We start from the raw sequence: 17,423 nt of genomic DNA on the forward strand, positions 1-17,423 counted from the left end.
TCCCTTTGGCTCATATAATATTCGTTCTACTTTCACAGGTCTGCCGCAGGGCAGTTGTCTTAGCCCTTTACTTTTCAATATATATATATGAGCATTGTCGAAAATTATCTAACGTCTCTCGGGCACCAATGTCTCATTTATGCTGATGATATGGTCATTTTTACTTCTAACAATTCTCTTAGTGTTGCTGTTGAACATCTTAACTCAGCCCTTAAAGATCTAAAAATCATTTTGGACAGAGTATCTTTTGAAGTTGCTCCAGAGAAATGTAACTCAGTTATTTTCACTCGATGTAGATACAGAGATCCTCCTAACGTCTATTACGATAACAATGCCATCTCTTTTGTTCCTAATTTCACCTATTTGGGTATCATTCTAGATGCAAAACTACGCTGGAAACCACAAATAACCTCACTCTCAGCAACTATTTCTCGATGGTCCAACTTCCTCAGAGTAGTGTCTAATACCTGGTGGGGCTCTCACCCCTCTTGCCTATTAACAATTTACCACACATTCGATCCAAACTAGACTATGGTTGTTTCTTTTTCGGTTCTGCTTCCTTCTCGAATTGGAAAAAAATAAACAAACTTCAAATTTCCTGTTTGAGGAACATTATGGGATTTGTCAAATCCACTCCTTGTCCTGTCATTGAGGTCGAAGCTAACTGTGCACCTTTTAACAATAGATGCCAATGGTTAGCGAGTAAATTCCTCCTTAAATCTATAGCTTACTCTAATCATCTTATTTTCGACATGTTTAATTCTCTTTTTCTTTCTTGTCGTTATGTACTTAAGTCTATGCCTATTCTATCCATCTCAGATAGTGCTTTGTCTAATTTTCACCAATATATTTGTAAATCATCCAAGCTACCTCTTTATGAACAATCTTTTGAATCTCTTCTATTCTCTCCTCTCGTTAGACTAGATAACCAATTTTTATCTCTATCTTCTCTGGAACTTAAAAAAATGTCTCCTCCTATGGTCAATAAAATCTTTTCTAAGTTTCTTAATATGAATTTTGATCATTTCATTGTAGTGTATACTGATGGCTCAGTCTCACCTCTTTCTGCCGGTTATTCTTTTTTTATCCCTGAACTACATATTTCTTTCTCTAACAATCTACCTCCTTCTTCTTCATCTTTCACTGCAGAGTGCTATGCAATCATTGAAGCTTTATCTCTTATTTCAAACCTTGCCGCTAACAAATACTTAATTGCTTCCGATTCAATGTCTTGTCTACAGGCACTAATATCTAACCCTTTTGACGTCCACCTGTCTTCCCTAGTCCTTATCATTAAATCTATCATCCTAAAACTCCATCAAGACAATTATACCATCCAATTTCTTTGGATTCCAAGTTATATCGGTTTACACGGGAACGAATTCGCCGACAATCTGGTGAAATAAACGTCCAATTTAATATGTCCCTCTCTCACCCAACTTCCTCGTACTGATTTTATTCCAATTTTACGGCGTCGTTTATTTAACCTTTGGCATATATACTGGTCAAACCTCCCAAATGAGTTTGCTACCAGATACAATAACATCGTACCAAATGTTCTCAACAAAACATGGTTTCACAACCTCAATTTATCAAGATCAAGTATCATACAATTCAATCGCCTACGTTCTGGCCACACTTTACTACCTGCTCACGCATATAAATTAGGATTAAATGATCCCCCATTTTGTACTCTACATTCCCACAAAAGTGTTTGCGATCTCCCTCATCTCCTTTTCGACTGTCCTTCTCTGCACGTGAAACGCGTTATTTTATTTAATTCTCTTATATCCATCAATGTTCCTCTCAATCTCCCTTCTATCCTCAACCCCAACTCGGAAATAGTTGTTAATATAATTATTAATTTTATTTTGGAGGCTGGTTTCTCTATATGATTACCCTTAAGACATTTTTTGTTTTTAACCCTTTGCTTGTATTTTAATATTGTTTTGTTATCTGTTATATTGTTCTAAATAATTGTTGAGCTGTAATAGTTATACTAAAAGCTAAATATAAAAAAAAAAATAAAAATATTTTATTAAACCGAATAAAAGTATTACATATTTCATGTTTGCTTCTGCACACAGTTTTACGTATTGATGTTTTCATTGTTAACTAAAACGAAAAACTATAAAATTCTAATAAGGTTTAATAATATTTTAACGTTATTTCAGCTTCAACTTTTTTTATTATGATGGATAACATTTACTTTTTTGGGGTTTTTTTAAAGTCAAAAGTTTTAAAGGCTGTAGTTGCTTAGGCTCTCTGTACCTATTTGCTATTTGTCCTACAGTATAAATCTACATAAAAATTTGATATAATCATTGGTTCAAATTATTCAAAATTTATTTAAACTTATTTAAAATTTTTAGCCAAGGTCTTTGTACGTACATTATGCTAATTGATATTTTATCATCATACAAAATACATAATCTATATATAGTACATAGATAGGTATAATATGTAAGTTATATATTATACGCATAATATTTGGTTTAAAGAGTCATTGAATGATATTTACAACCAAAATGTTTAATAAAAGATCAAAAGTTTTCTTTATTTTTGTTATTGATTCTTTACTTAATAATGATACTTGACAGTATCATATTTATTCATGTATATATAGTTATCTCATAATTATGATATAGGGGCCAATTAATATTAAGATGCACAGACATTATTATTCGTAAAATATTTCATGTTTATTTTCCAAAAAAGAAAATGAGATTAAATAGGTGTTTATAATAATTATAAATCATACTAAAAAAGGGTCCAAAAGAGACTTCATGGTCGGAGGTAATACAAAGGTGAATGGTATTTCTATATTGGTTCTTTTAACTTAAAACCAAATTACCACTGCTCTCAAAAAAAATGATTCTGAGCGAAAAAGTTGGTTGGATTAGTTAATATTTCTAAAATGTTTTAATTTTTTGATATATTAGAAGAATCAAATTCCTTAATAAAGTAAGTTGAGCTTTTAATGTTCTAACTTATTTAAGGTATGCCATAAATATTTCCATCGTTATAATTTTTCCTCAGTTTTTCGAAATTATTAAGGAAATTGTTTGGAAATTCGTAGAATAACTCACCAAAGGTTAAATATCGTACCAAATATATAAAACCTATTTTTTATCTTTCATTTTTTATTTATTGATAATCGGAACATTCCTGATAGAAATCGTATATACAAACACCAAAAAACCAATCATGGTAAAACCAATACGTTTCTCATTGCACTCAGAATCTAAAATTATTTATAAAAATTATGATTTCATATTGAATTTAATTTTCTTATGATTATCGAAACACCAAACGATTAAATAATTTAATATATTAGATTAGATTAGTTTATTACTGAAAATAGTAGATTTTTTTGAGGAAGGAGAAATATTAAACTATGCACTGTGATTATCTTTGTAAATGTACTTAAGATGTTAATTTAAAGCCACGTGCAACATGCATAATCAACTTGCAAGTATTATATATATATATATATATATTAAAATTTAATTTTGAATTATGATAGTGGGATTCACTTTTATTACCTCATAATTATAGTCGTATTTTATAGTACTAACTAATACATATAGTTCTTTTAAATTATTAATTTAATTTATTTTAATTAGAATATATTACTACTTGTTTTTTTTTTCTGAATCGATATTGATAGTGCGTTCTTTCTGTATGACTGCTATGACACTTTAAAAAAAATTGTTTTTCTAGACTTTTTAGTCTTACTGATAGTGTAATTTTAAATCTAACCTTTAATTATATTGAATTATTTTAACGTACTTCTGAAATTATGATCATTTGGTTCTTGGAGATTATTAATATTAACCAAGATAATAATTTATAATGTTTAATATTATACATGACCAAAATTCTAATTTATATGAATAATAAAAAATGTATTACTCGATTGTATATTAGATATACAGTGTATTTATTATATAAATATTCAGTGGTGAAACTCGGGTTCTAAATTAGGGAAGAAAAAATTTAAAATAATTAAATAAAATAATAATATATAGTTAGGTATAAATGAACACTATTTTTATTAATACATTATAATAATGGCAAATTTATTTAATACACGTAACACTTTGTAAGTTAAATCTATTTTTATATTTTTTGTTTCTGCGAAACTTAACTTATTAACTTAATTCATTTCTTTATAAATTAACTTGAAATTAACGTATTATTTTTCATTTATCCCAATTAAATTAATTTTGATATTCAAAACCATAAAAATATTTTTGTAGAATACTATATTCCATAACAAGTTTATGGAATTTAGAAAAATATAAAAATAAATGTTTTGAAGAAATTTAAATAAGAGCATAATATTTATCACGGTATTAACTAATAATAGGGGTCCTGTCAGTTTTCGGAAAAAGCAGTCAACCGTCTTCAGGTTATTGAATAGTTCCCCACCCATGAATTACATTACCATTGTCATGAAAAGTGGCCATAAATCTATATTACATAAATAGGTACATATTATCATTGATAATATAATACAATTATTACCTATTAAAATTATTCCTTAATCAATAATATTATTAAATAAGATAGATATTAATAAAAATTATTGAATATGAGAAGAAATTCAAAAGTTGATCAAAATTTTGAGATGACTTTTATTGAGATTCAATAGGTATTTTGATTAACCTGTCCATTGTATTTTCTTATTTATTTTGTATTTAATAAAGTTAAATGATATATATATATATATTTATTTTAATGTTTTGTATCTACTGTATACTGTCCCGAGGCTTTTTTCGAAAATTCATAACAAGTCAATTTTTAACGAGAACGGGTTGTTAACCCCTGTTTGTTAATTTCGCCGAATTTGGGACACTACCAATATAATATACATCTATTGCGCTGCACAGTAGGCTAGAATTCAATTCTAAGCGGCCAAAAATAGGAGTTCTGAGTATCCAAGATAAGAGATAAAACTTTTTTTTTTTTTTTTTTTTTTTATTTTTATTAGCTTTTAGTATACAACTATGATAGCTCGACATTTACAGATATTATAAATAAAACAACATTATACATTAAACATTAGTGTACATATTAAATAATGAAGCCAGCATCCAATATAAAGGAAATTATTAATTTGATGGCGGTAGTGGATTTTGTGTTAAGTATGGAGTGGATATTTAAGGGGATATTAAGAGTCTTAAGTTCATTAATTAAAATAATGCGATTGAGTTGAAGTGCAGGGTAGTCGAGTAGAATATGGGATAAGTCACAAATGCATTCATTTAAGTGAAGAGTACAGAATGGAGAATCATTAAGGCCAAGTTTGAAGGAGTGACTAGGAAGAAGGTGATGTCCTATGCGTAGCCTATTAAATTGTACTATATATGGTCTATGTAAGTATAAGTTATTGAACCAGGTTTTTTTTAGGATATTTGGTGTAATATTTCTGTATCTTGAGGCGAATTCGGCAGGTAGATTGTTCCAGAGAGAGAACCAAATATTAGTAGAGTATTGTTTTATAAGCGATGTGAAGTCAGAATGGGGGAGTTGAGAAATAGAAGGAAAGTAAGATAAAACTTATTAAATAACATTTATTATTAGTTTTGGATAAGGATTAACTATGGGTATTTGTATTTAACTATGGTTTTTGTACTTAGGCCCGATGCACACGTAAGTTTTTCGCCGCTGCGGTGCCGCAGTTGTTGAATACACACCATTGCGTTTTTCTTGCGGTAACCGCACGTCATCCAGTCGCCCGAGACGGCCTTCAGCATGGAACATCACTTTAGTTAGTTTTTAGTTGCCATTCAGTTACCAACTATGGAGGTTTATTACAAAAAAAAAGGCAATTTAAGCTTACTTGGTGCACAAAAAATATGTACGTACGTATGATAGACGTTACTGGGTGCACCCATTTACAGATTCAAGATTATTAAGAGGTGAATTTTATACTACATTCAGTGATATAAGAGAAAATCCAGAAAAGTTTTTTACTTATTTTCGAATGAGTGTTTGCTCGTTTGATGAACTAGCAACAAAAGTATCTCCAAAGCTAATCTCTCAAGACTCGTGTATGACACTCTCTATACCACCACTAGAAAAAAATTCTGACAGATGCTTATCCAAGCATTTCTTTTTTTAGTCCTATCGTGATAATTTTCATCAGCGATGTTCCAAATTTCTTTATGACTTTTGATTTCAACAATTAACTACTCAATGTCATTATCGTCGATTTCGGACATCTTGCGTGGAAAAATCGGAAGTGTGCATGAGTCGATATACAACAATGTACTACTGAATCGGATTTGCGTGCGCGGTGCCGTTGCGGCTACGTTGTTATTTACGGCAGACACCGAACGCAGCGGCGCCAAGACATGTGCACTGCACTATTTGATCACATATAAAGTTCGCCGTATTAGCAACGCCGCAGCGGCACCGCAGCGGCGAAAAACGCACGTGTGCAACGAGCCTTAAACAATCATATAAACGATAAGATAGTGTTTCATTTTCCATAAATTAGCTGTACATTGTGGTATTGTACAGTGCATAGTCGGATTGTATTTTATGAGCATTAAGCCTATATATTTTAGTTTAATTTAATTTTCATATACGAAGACTTGTATCAGGTATGTTTTAAAATTAGTTTCAGAAATAATTAGTCGTAAATATAGATTTTTTTTTTTATTTTAATAATAATATTTGCTTTTTTTAACTATAAAATGGGTTTATTATAATTTCAAAATGCTTTTAATAATTTATAGAGATTTATAGATCCTTGAAAAATATTTTATTTTTTTATTTAACTTCTATTATATGAAATACTAGTGGTTTTATCTGCCCCTAAGCGCCCCTAACTGAGTTATGCAATTTTGTTTGTAGGAAAATGAATACTGAAAATACAATAAAAAATATTGAATTATTTGAAATTTTAAAATCAAACGATTTAACCGGTAAAATAACCTACCGGCGCGCCGGTATAAAAAGGGTATACATATTTAAAAGGTATACATCTATTGTGCCGGTATAACAACTATACAGTACAAGTAAAATTCATAATGGCTAAAAACAAAAATTAAATTTAAAATTAAACTTATCATTCTACATAATACTTGAAGATGAGAAAATATTCTCTCTGGTGTAAACGAAAAAATATTCTAACGATACTTTGATTGTTGATAACATCAGTTCAGTTTTAATTATACTTATACATGGACTAGGATTGTAAATTGTATTATGTAAATACATGATTAAAATTTAAAACATGGTTATTTACACAGACATAACCGTTATTTTTAGATACCATCTTAAATCGTGAGTAAATATAAAAAAAAATTTAAAAATATTTTGGTCAATTGTGGAGAGGTTTTCAGCTTGTTAGTTCCCTTTCTACGTATGCTATTGGGTAAAAATCATTAATATATTACTATTTTTTTATAAATATGAAATAAATTAAAAAAAATTATACAAAATATGTGAATACGCTATTGGTCAAATGAAATAGTATTAGATATATGCTATGTACGTAAAATTACCTAAATTTATATAATTTATAGTTTATATAAGTTTTATTAAATTAAATGACGTCATAGGAATACACTGGAAACAAAATTTTAACAAATATTTTATAGTTGTATATGTTGTAATTAGGATTGTGAATTTGAAATATTGCTCATGAAATATTTCATAATTGAAAATTTCACGCTTTATGAATTATTTCAATGAAATATTGAAAAATATTTTTTTTCTACGTTTGAGATAGTGACCGTCAAATGTCATTTAATCAGTTGATATTTGATATCGTTTCGGTACAATCTTGGACTTTCCCATTTAACGTGGTATTGTCTATCAGCTGCCTATAAATAGGTAAAAACCACAGATATGTTTAATATTAATAAATTATGTAGTAACTACAAAACCGGCACATTATTATTGATAGCAGCTATTTTTATGATAATATTCGTCTAATAAGTAATAATTCTAATCGCCTGTGATTTATTTGCATGTTATTAGTAAAGTTTTCTGAAGTGTCTTCAGCCATCTAAATTTTAATTTCCATACTTTCAATAGTATAGTATTTAAAAATGTATATTTACCTAATGGCTAATTATTATGATTTTATATTTTATACTGATAAGTTATTTGTATAACCACGCAAAGGAACTAATTTTTATTTTTTATTAGATTAGATTTATTTAATTACCTTATGTTTATTATCTTTTATACATATATATATATACATATACATATATATATATATATATTTATTTATTTTATTTATTTGTATATAAATACAATTCAATATTGTACTCCAATATTGAATTCTAATTTTCATCTTTCTTTAAAAACATTTCCAGATACTGGTATAATATTGTGTGTTACACAATATTCACAATTAATTTCATAAATATGTGCTTAACTTTTAAACTCACTAGGTACCGATATATTTTTTTGATGAAAAGCTTCTAAAAAAATGTGATCCAGTGCCGTAGCCAGGGGATGAGCATTGGGGGAACGTTCCTCCCCCACCCTGAAATCTTTGGGCTTGAACTTTTATAGTGTATCTATAAAGCATTATACCTAAGTTATATTATCGTTATATTTATATAATACAAACCAATAGGTTAATATTTAATATATTATATTAAAGTTTATAATCATGTTAAATGTACTATAAGTTGCTAACAATGCTAACATAGTTGTACAGTGATAGAAAAAAGTACGTGTATGTTTATTGTTTTTATATCAAGTACTTAATAGGTAATAAGTAGATATTTTAGTATTACAAAAACTAAAGGTAAAAAAAAGTGCCACCCCTAAAAAAAAATGTTTGGCTACGGCACTGATGTGATAGCTGATCAGTAATGGGACTACTGGCAACTTATTTATAAATTCATCTATATTTTATAAAATTTCTTCAGGTGTTTCAATGACTTTTGGTCTCTTACCTCTTAAATGAATATTTATAAATTATAATAACTATAAACTAATATAGTGTTAATTGTTAATTTATATAAATTGGTTTTTATTTCTATTTAGTACAATTAATAATACAAAAAGTATTCCATAAAAAATAAAACATAAAGCATTATATTTTTACTGAAATGAAACAAAATTTTTATTTTCCACTCAAATTATATATTTCATGAAATTTTACAACCCTATAGGGTTACAACTATAGGGTACAACTATAGTTGTAAATATAGGTACATGATTTAAATAAAAATATATTAAGGATTACTTGAGGTATCCTTCAAGGCCGTATCTAGAAATTTTTTTCGGCAAGGGTCCAAAACATGTATATTATAATTTTATTGAATTTAGATTTTAACTTTTGATATTTGGTTAAAAATAAGACAGAAAAAAATTTAGTCTTCTTTTATTAAAATTAATATTTTATTTTCATATGATATTATGATATAAAATTAAAAGCAGTCAATGATTAATTGGAGCTTAAGTCATTTTTGACTGAAAATATTTATTTTGGTATTAAAAATGAATAATTATTTAAAAATTCGTTAAATATTGAAGACATTTCGGGGGGGGGGGGGGCCCAGACACTCTGGACCCCCCCAGATACGGCCTTGTTATCCATGGTTAATCTTACTGTTTATCGACGACAACGACGATGGTATTGACTGAGGAGCATGTATGTAGTGGAAAATATCGTCTAGTGTTAATTCTCCTGATATGCTTGTTAGAGAGGTTAATTTACCATCTAAAATGTTTGAAATTGTTTTCATTATAGTATAAACATAATTATTTTCTATTATATTTTCCAATTTTTTCTTAATTTCTTCTTAATAATTGCTTGTATTATTTGAAATTGATTTGACATAATTTACGACACTGCCATCCATTAAAAACTGTCTCAGCTAATAGTATAATTTTAGAAGTTATACAGCTTGGCCTATTACCATGGTTGGCTTTTATAAATATTAAATTTGATTACATTCCTATGACTGCCATTAAATGTTTTGCTTTTTTAATTGCTATGACATTGTTTTCTTCAAATACATGTATTACTGTTTTAATAAATTGAAAATATTCACAGCAATATACTGAGACTCCTATCCAAGTTTTCAAAGTGTCAGTATTGGTTGAGTTGGTAAAGGAATAGTTAGGCCCATAAATTTAAACTTTAAAACTTTAGAAGGAGCTTATAAAAAACTTTTTTTACATTTGAAATTTGTAATAGCATTGATTAAATAAGTACTTATTTAATCAATGGTAATAGGTATGTAAAAATACTACATAATATTCTCGCATATTGTACAAATATACATTAAAATAAATAAAATTACTGAAAAATACAAAAAAAAATGCTCTTAAAATGAGAAAACAATTTGAAAATAATTGAAAAATGCAAAATAAAAGTTTACATTTGCTCAAAATCTCTTGAGATTATTAAGATTGCTTAACCACTTTCATTATCAATGTTGTATCATTCTTACGCCAAACATGACAGAAAAACGATCGATATCATAATGTATACCTATAATATGATAATACGAAACAATAAGACAATATGTAGCAAATGTTGGTGAAAAAATTTTTTTAAAATAGCAGCAAAAAATTAGTTTTCCGATTCATTGCGAGTATATCAAATACATATAACGAAGAAAATTCTAATATTGACTTTTTTTCTATAAAAATATTTAATTACAGGATAATAACGCTAATCTGCCAAAAGTTAAAAATTAATTTTAAAAATAAATTAACAATTAACTGTAAGTATCTAATTTAAAACGAGAATAATTTTGAATGAAAATTAATAAGATTTAAATAACTTATATTAAATTACACCAATAATGCTTATTATTTTGAATTTTAAAAATATTAAAAAGTATGAATAGATTATGGAAAATTATTGTAATAAGGACTTATAAATATAATAAAATAGGTACTATATGTTTATGTATTTTATATTATAGATGGTTGACATGGAACATAATGTGACTATATAGGATGTATTCTTAAATTCTTCACATTTTAATTATCTATTAATTGTATTAATATTTATCTAGTAGGTATCTAAAGAATGACAAACACCCTAATAAATTGATTTTAACATTTTTCTTGTCAATTGTAATGTTAATTTTTGTGTTTATATTTGTTATTGATTATAATAAACAGCGATTTTTCAAAATGAATATTTAAATAAATATAATACCCTTATATATTACGATAAAAAGTTTTGGTTCATGTGATTAAATTTTAAAAGAGTGTCTATTTTTTCTCGTGAATTATCCAAGTATGAAATGGTTGGTATTTAATTACTATTATGAATTGTGATGTTAATGTTTATTGTCACTATACTAAAAAAATTAAATGTAAAAGATGAGATAATCGCTTGAAGTTGTACTATCTATAAATTATTAAGACCCCCTGATGAACAAAAGTATAAATATAAATTTCATTATACACTTTTTTCTCCATCTAGATTTTATCAATACATACACATTTATAATCATATATAGACACACACAAAACAAAGAATAGAAACATGTGTATCAAAATAAGTACCTATAGAAAATAATAATATTTTTTTAATTATATAATTATAACGTAACACGTTATATAAGGAGGTACTTATTTATCAATACCCTTAAATCATTAAGAATATTAATTTAATAGATTTATTAAATTATAAACTTTATAAACCAGATTAATGTTGAATACTTAAATATTTAGCCACAAATAAGGGTAAATAAGGGTATATGTAGCTTCGGTTAATAATAAATATGGAAAGTTTTTTCAAACTAATTTATATATTTGGATCCTTAAATATAATATAAAATATTAAAAGACGCCCTACTACTTATAGCTTTTAATTTAGGTATTAGTAATTTTTTTCATTTTTACTAAATAAGGAAAATATTTTAAATTCAAATTAAGGCTTAAGTGCTATGTGCATATTATTATTAATTTTGAAAACGATGATATAAATAATGATGTAAAATATTTAATGAATCCCTATTAATATAAATACTAAAGATACATGAATGATAATGATACGTATGATAATATGATAATGATAATGATGATGAATTATATACAAAAATGATTCTTTAGGAATCACAACTCATAATTTTGGAAATTAAAATATACATTATTGTTGTATTAACATTATATAACAACTTATAATTATGTAAGAATTTACTTATATTTTGATTTTTACGATTTTGAGTTATTCGAAAAAATATGACTTTAGTAACGCAATATCGTTTTAAAATAAATATTTGTATTTTGTTAACTATTTAAAATAATAATACATAATACTTATATAATATTATATATATAGATATAATTATATAATATATATGCTTGAAATATAAGTTCCTTTTCATGTAAATTTATAGTATAATTGAAATGATTTTAATTAAAACAATGCATATGAAAGTGAAAGTGACTTGACATTTTGCATATAATTTAAGTATAAATCAAAAATTGTCAAAATTGACTTTATTTATATTTAGTAATAGAAGCAAATTTATGGAACATAATTTTTAGCTTTTAAAAGACGGTTTGATTTTACATGGTAATTTAAAAATTTGCTGTAAAAATTTAATTAAAAACTTCTATAGCCTTATAGGCGAGGCATTTGTTTAATCAGGCTAAATCATAGTTTCTAATATCCAGGTGAGTACGGATTAAAAATCAAGTGCGTGATTATAAAAATGATAATTGTATAGTTAGTTACCCATGGTGTTATTTAATTATATTGCTATTATGTATATTATATAATATATTTAAAGATAACAATGTTGTTTAACTGTTTGAAAACTAAAACCGCAGTATAAAAATAAAATTTGCTTAGCTAATCAGTTTTATTAATTAATACTTTATAAATAGTTTTATATATTAAGATAATTTAGAATGAGATAAAAGAAATTGATGTTTAAACTGTCGTTATTACACTTGTTTGATATCCATTGTTTTCAAATAATATAAAAATAATATTAGGTTCGACTATTGTGATTGATGTAACTTGACTTTTAATTTAACGGAGAAAGTCAAATAGTCATTAAAAATGAACATATAAATAAAAGTTATTGCGTCGAATACAGTTGCATTTAAAATATGATATTATAATACAACAATTAATCTTTTATAAATCTAATTATACAATTATGTAATTGTTTATTTATCTAAAGAAATTAATATAAATTTAATTCCACATCCTATCAAGTACCTATATTAAATAATAATAAACACAGTTTTAAAATTCTTTAATATTTATAAATATAATTTCAAAAGAATCATAAATAATAATTGAAGAACGCTTTAGTCAGGTGCCTACCATATTACTTTGGACAATTAAAAACTTTTTTTTGCACTATACTAATGTAATGCTTTTGAATATAAAACAATCATTTATTTATGATATATTCAGTACAAGTTTTATAACAGTTAGATTTTAAAAGTTAGTTAGTTTTAAACAGCAATTAACATAAATAGTTGTATAACATTTATATCATAACATTTATTAGTTCCTAATTTTAGACCGGTTAATTGACCTATTAAAATTATGTTTAGTGAATAAACTTGTTTTTTCTAAATAACACGATGACAACTACAAACTACATTAAGTTGCAATTTGTAGAGCGAGTAAAACATTAACTTAATTTAAATTTAATACAATACATACCATGAAAAAAATCTACAGTTTTGATTCTCTTTTTTAAATTCCAAATTATTTTATTCATTAAGATTAATATTCATATATTATTTATTTACAAATATACTTGAAAATGACAATTATTTATTTCAAATTTGTACAAATTTCATTCAATAATCGGAAATCCCGAATGTACCTCATTTTTATACGCGACAAATAGACGCAAGAAAATTGGACGTGTATGACATATCGACAAATATCAATGCGACAAATTTATGATACAATTATGTTAATGCTTAATGAGAAAATACTTCGATAAAGGTTGCATGTAATCGATGCAAGACCATTTTGACGCATTTTTTTTATGTATACCTACATAGGTACTTGGATATTAATTTTTATAGTTATCAATTACCAATTCCATATTTTTTTTTTTAATTCTATCCGTATCGTTAAACGTTCATTACGCATTATGATAGACATCACAATAGCACACTAAAATAAGATATTCACCGAAACTTGAACATTACTACTTTTAACCATTGTTTAAATTTTTACAGAATGTAATTATTTTACCAATGTATACGTAATATTTTTAATATTATTGTTTATTTTTTGTCATTGAATAAATATAAAAAAACGCATCGGATTGACATACATCGAAATTACAGGCGTTGAAATGTCGTAAGCGTTTAATTGTCTTGCGTCGAACTGACCGCGTCCATTTGCCACGTATTGAAATGACGCGATATCAAAAATCCTTCATAATATATGGGATTTTCTTGATTTTTAACTATATGTTAATCAATATGTTATTTTTCATTAATCTTTAATAAAAAAAAAAATAAGTTTATTAATTAATCGGTTAAAATATATAATTACATATTATATATTTGATAATGTATTAAATTGAGATTTGAAAGACTACGGCGAAAAACGATAATAGTCAATATTCCTAATCTATTTAGTATTGCAATTTTAAAGTTTCAAAACTCCAAAAATTAAAAGATAAAGTATGAAATAATTAAAAAAAAGTTATTGTAGTAATGCAACTAATTTTTAATAAAATTAAAGAAAAAAAATTAAATTTACCTTTTTAAATAAATGGCCGGATGATAAACTATCAGATTTATTTTCTTTTTTCGACTATTATCGTTTTTCCCGTTGCTTTTAATTTAGATTTTACGGTATAGAATAATAAATGTTAGAAAATTATTAATTTTGTTGTTGTTTATGATGTTTGGTCCTTATGCTGTGTTGAGATTGACTATCATTTACTAATAATTGAATCAGTCAATAATGCACTATCTAAATATAGTGCTACAGTGTACATATCTTATAAGAAAAAATATGTGCAAAAATTAGAAAGAAGTGAAATGAAAAGTCTATAGAGTGGAGTTAATCAGGTAGTAAACCAGCAAGGCCAACTAGTTTTAAGTGAGTGTATATATGTATTTATATATATATTTTGTAATTCGGTACATCCCAAACCTATAAAAGTCGAAGTAATTACTCCATTGTAACTTTTTACTTCACCAACTCGGTATCCGAAGAGAAGTTGAGTTTTATTTTTGGAAAATTACGAAATTTTTTATCACCGATATGTTGTACAAAACCTTAGTAAGTATGTTTATTCATAAATTAACATTTTTATTTTATTAAATATTGTTTAAATCAAATTACTATAGGTATTATGGTTATACAAATAAAACTGTTACCATTACAATAAATAAACGCTAAAAGTGTAATGCATCTTCAATCATATTTTAATCTATTTTAAATTACAATTTTTAATAATTTTATTTATTATGAAAAATGTTTTATAATTTTTAGTTCAATATAAAAAATATCGGTAGTTATATATAAATATATAGTTATATAAACTATATAAAATATTATATTGCAAGTACGTTATTATTATTTTTTAACACAAGTAAAATAACAACAAATATTATAACTTGAAATCAATTTCTTTAATATCAGAACATATACTTATAAATTTATTCTCCAAAATCTGAAATGGAATATTTTTTCAGGTTGTTTTCGAGAAATCCGAACTAAGTCTTGAATCAATAATTAAATATTAACAAGTATATAAAGTTTAAATGAGAACAGTAAAGTTATAGAATACACTTTAAAATGTTGATTCACTAATTTTTTGCTGAGCTTACTTAAATAATAATTTAAATTATAGTGAATAACATAATTAAATTTAAGTATACTTAATTTTGACTTTAAAACATATTATCTGTAATAAAAATGAATTCAGTATAAAAAGTAATCAGCTAATGTGCATTTAGAAAGGATGAATGATGATGCGGATGCCAATTTAGAACAATTTTTGGTTTATCATTGTACCATCTTAATTATAATTTTTTTATTTTATTTTTATTTGTTATATTACCGACTCAATGGAAGTTAATTTTGTTTCATATATATATATATATTTAATATAATAATTAAATAATTATAATATACACATATTTACATATTTATAAATCATAACTGTTACCATTGGTTACCGTATTATTAATAAATAAATAAAAATAATTCATGAAATACAAAAATGAAATTGCTCATAAGTAAACTCTAGATAATAATTTAATTCAGAGATCTATATTTTTTTTACAGATTTCATAAATTAAGTAGTAGCTTTCGATGTCTATAAAAATATTACACCCTAAAAAAACTAAACACTAAAATAATTTTTTAAACAAAATGTAATAAAACCTATAATTTAATTTGTGGTTTTAGATTTGTCATACTATGCAAATTTAATAGGCAGTTATTAGAAACTCTGACATAATTACAAATATGGAATAAGATTTTGTGTTCGGAAGATACTATGATAAAACACTTATCTTTTAAGTTAGTTTCCTTTAAGTTTAATAAATAATTAACATATTAAGTAAACACATAGATACTGGATTTTTTATTTGTAATCTTGTAGTTTATTTTTGACAAGTGTATATCATAATAATGGAATATTAATAATTGTGTTGCTAATTGACAGATAATAGGTAAAGATAATATTCTTCTGTTTTTTTTATATTCTTAAATAAGTGTTAATTCACAAACAAAAATCGAAGTTATAGCACTTTATAATGTTACACAATAATTAATTATCACATTAATTGTGAAATATGATGATTATTTATTTGTTTCTAAAAAAAATATTTATACGACCGAATGCCATTGTTTATCAGATTTTCGACCATTATTTAAATAGATACTTGATTCTGGTTAAAAATAAATCTTATTAGAATAATTTAATTAAATAGTTTGATTAAACCGTCATTGTTTTTATTATTATTATTAAACAATTGTATTGCATCAATTATACTTATACATTTAATATATATATAACATACATTTAACCTTTTATTTTATATTAAAATTTGAAAAAAGAAAATGCTAGCAAGTATTACAAAATTACTACTCCTATTTATAAATTTAGATAAATACAAAAATAAATATTTTACTGAATTTACTTACAGGCGTATATATATAGATGTACGTTACCTAAAGCAAAAATATGGTTTGATAAAATACTTTAAGGAGTGTTTTTAAATTTTACTTACTAATATTTTACATTAATCAATCTAAAATAATACGAGTTTAAAATATCTAATGTTCTATTATTTTAGAGTAATTTTACAGTTTTAGCAATTATAGGTTTTGATTTGCGTAATAAATCTACTATTCCTATAGAAGAGTTAAAATATTGGAGTTATCAATAAAATATTAGTGTTTGAATAAACAACAACCATTTCTACTGTGTTAATACGTGTCTTGAAAGAAAAATTCACTTTTCCAA

At 25.3% G+C, this 17,423-nt stretch overlaps 1 pseudogene; it reads left to right on the forward strand.

The window, feature by feature from the left end:
- The first annotated feature begins 121 nt into the window (after window positions 1-121).
- On the forward strand, window positions 122-1,406 carry LOC112692772 (annotated as a pseudogene).
- Window positions 1,407-17,423: the final 16,017 nt, after the last annotated feature.

The sequence above is a fragment of the Sipha flava genome, unplaced genomic scaffold (assembly GCF_003268045.1).
Source record: "Sipha flava isolate LNK unplaced genomic scaffold, YSA_version1 76_pilon_pilon, whole genome shotgun sequence".
Classification (NCBI taxonomy): domain Eukaryota; kingdom Metazoa; phylum Arthropoda; class Insecta; order Hemiptera; family Aphididae; genus Sipha; species Sipha flava.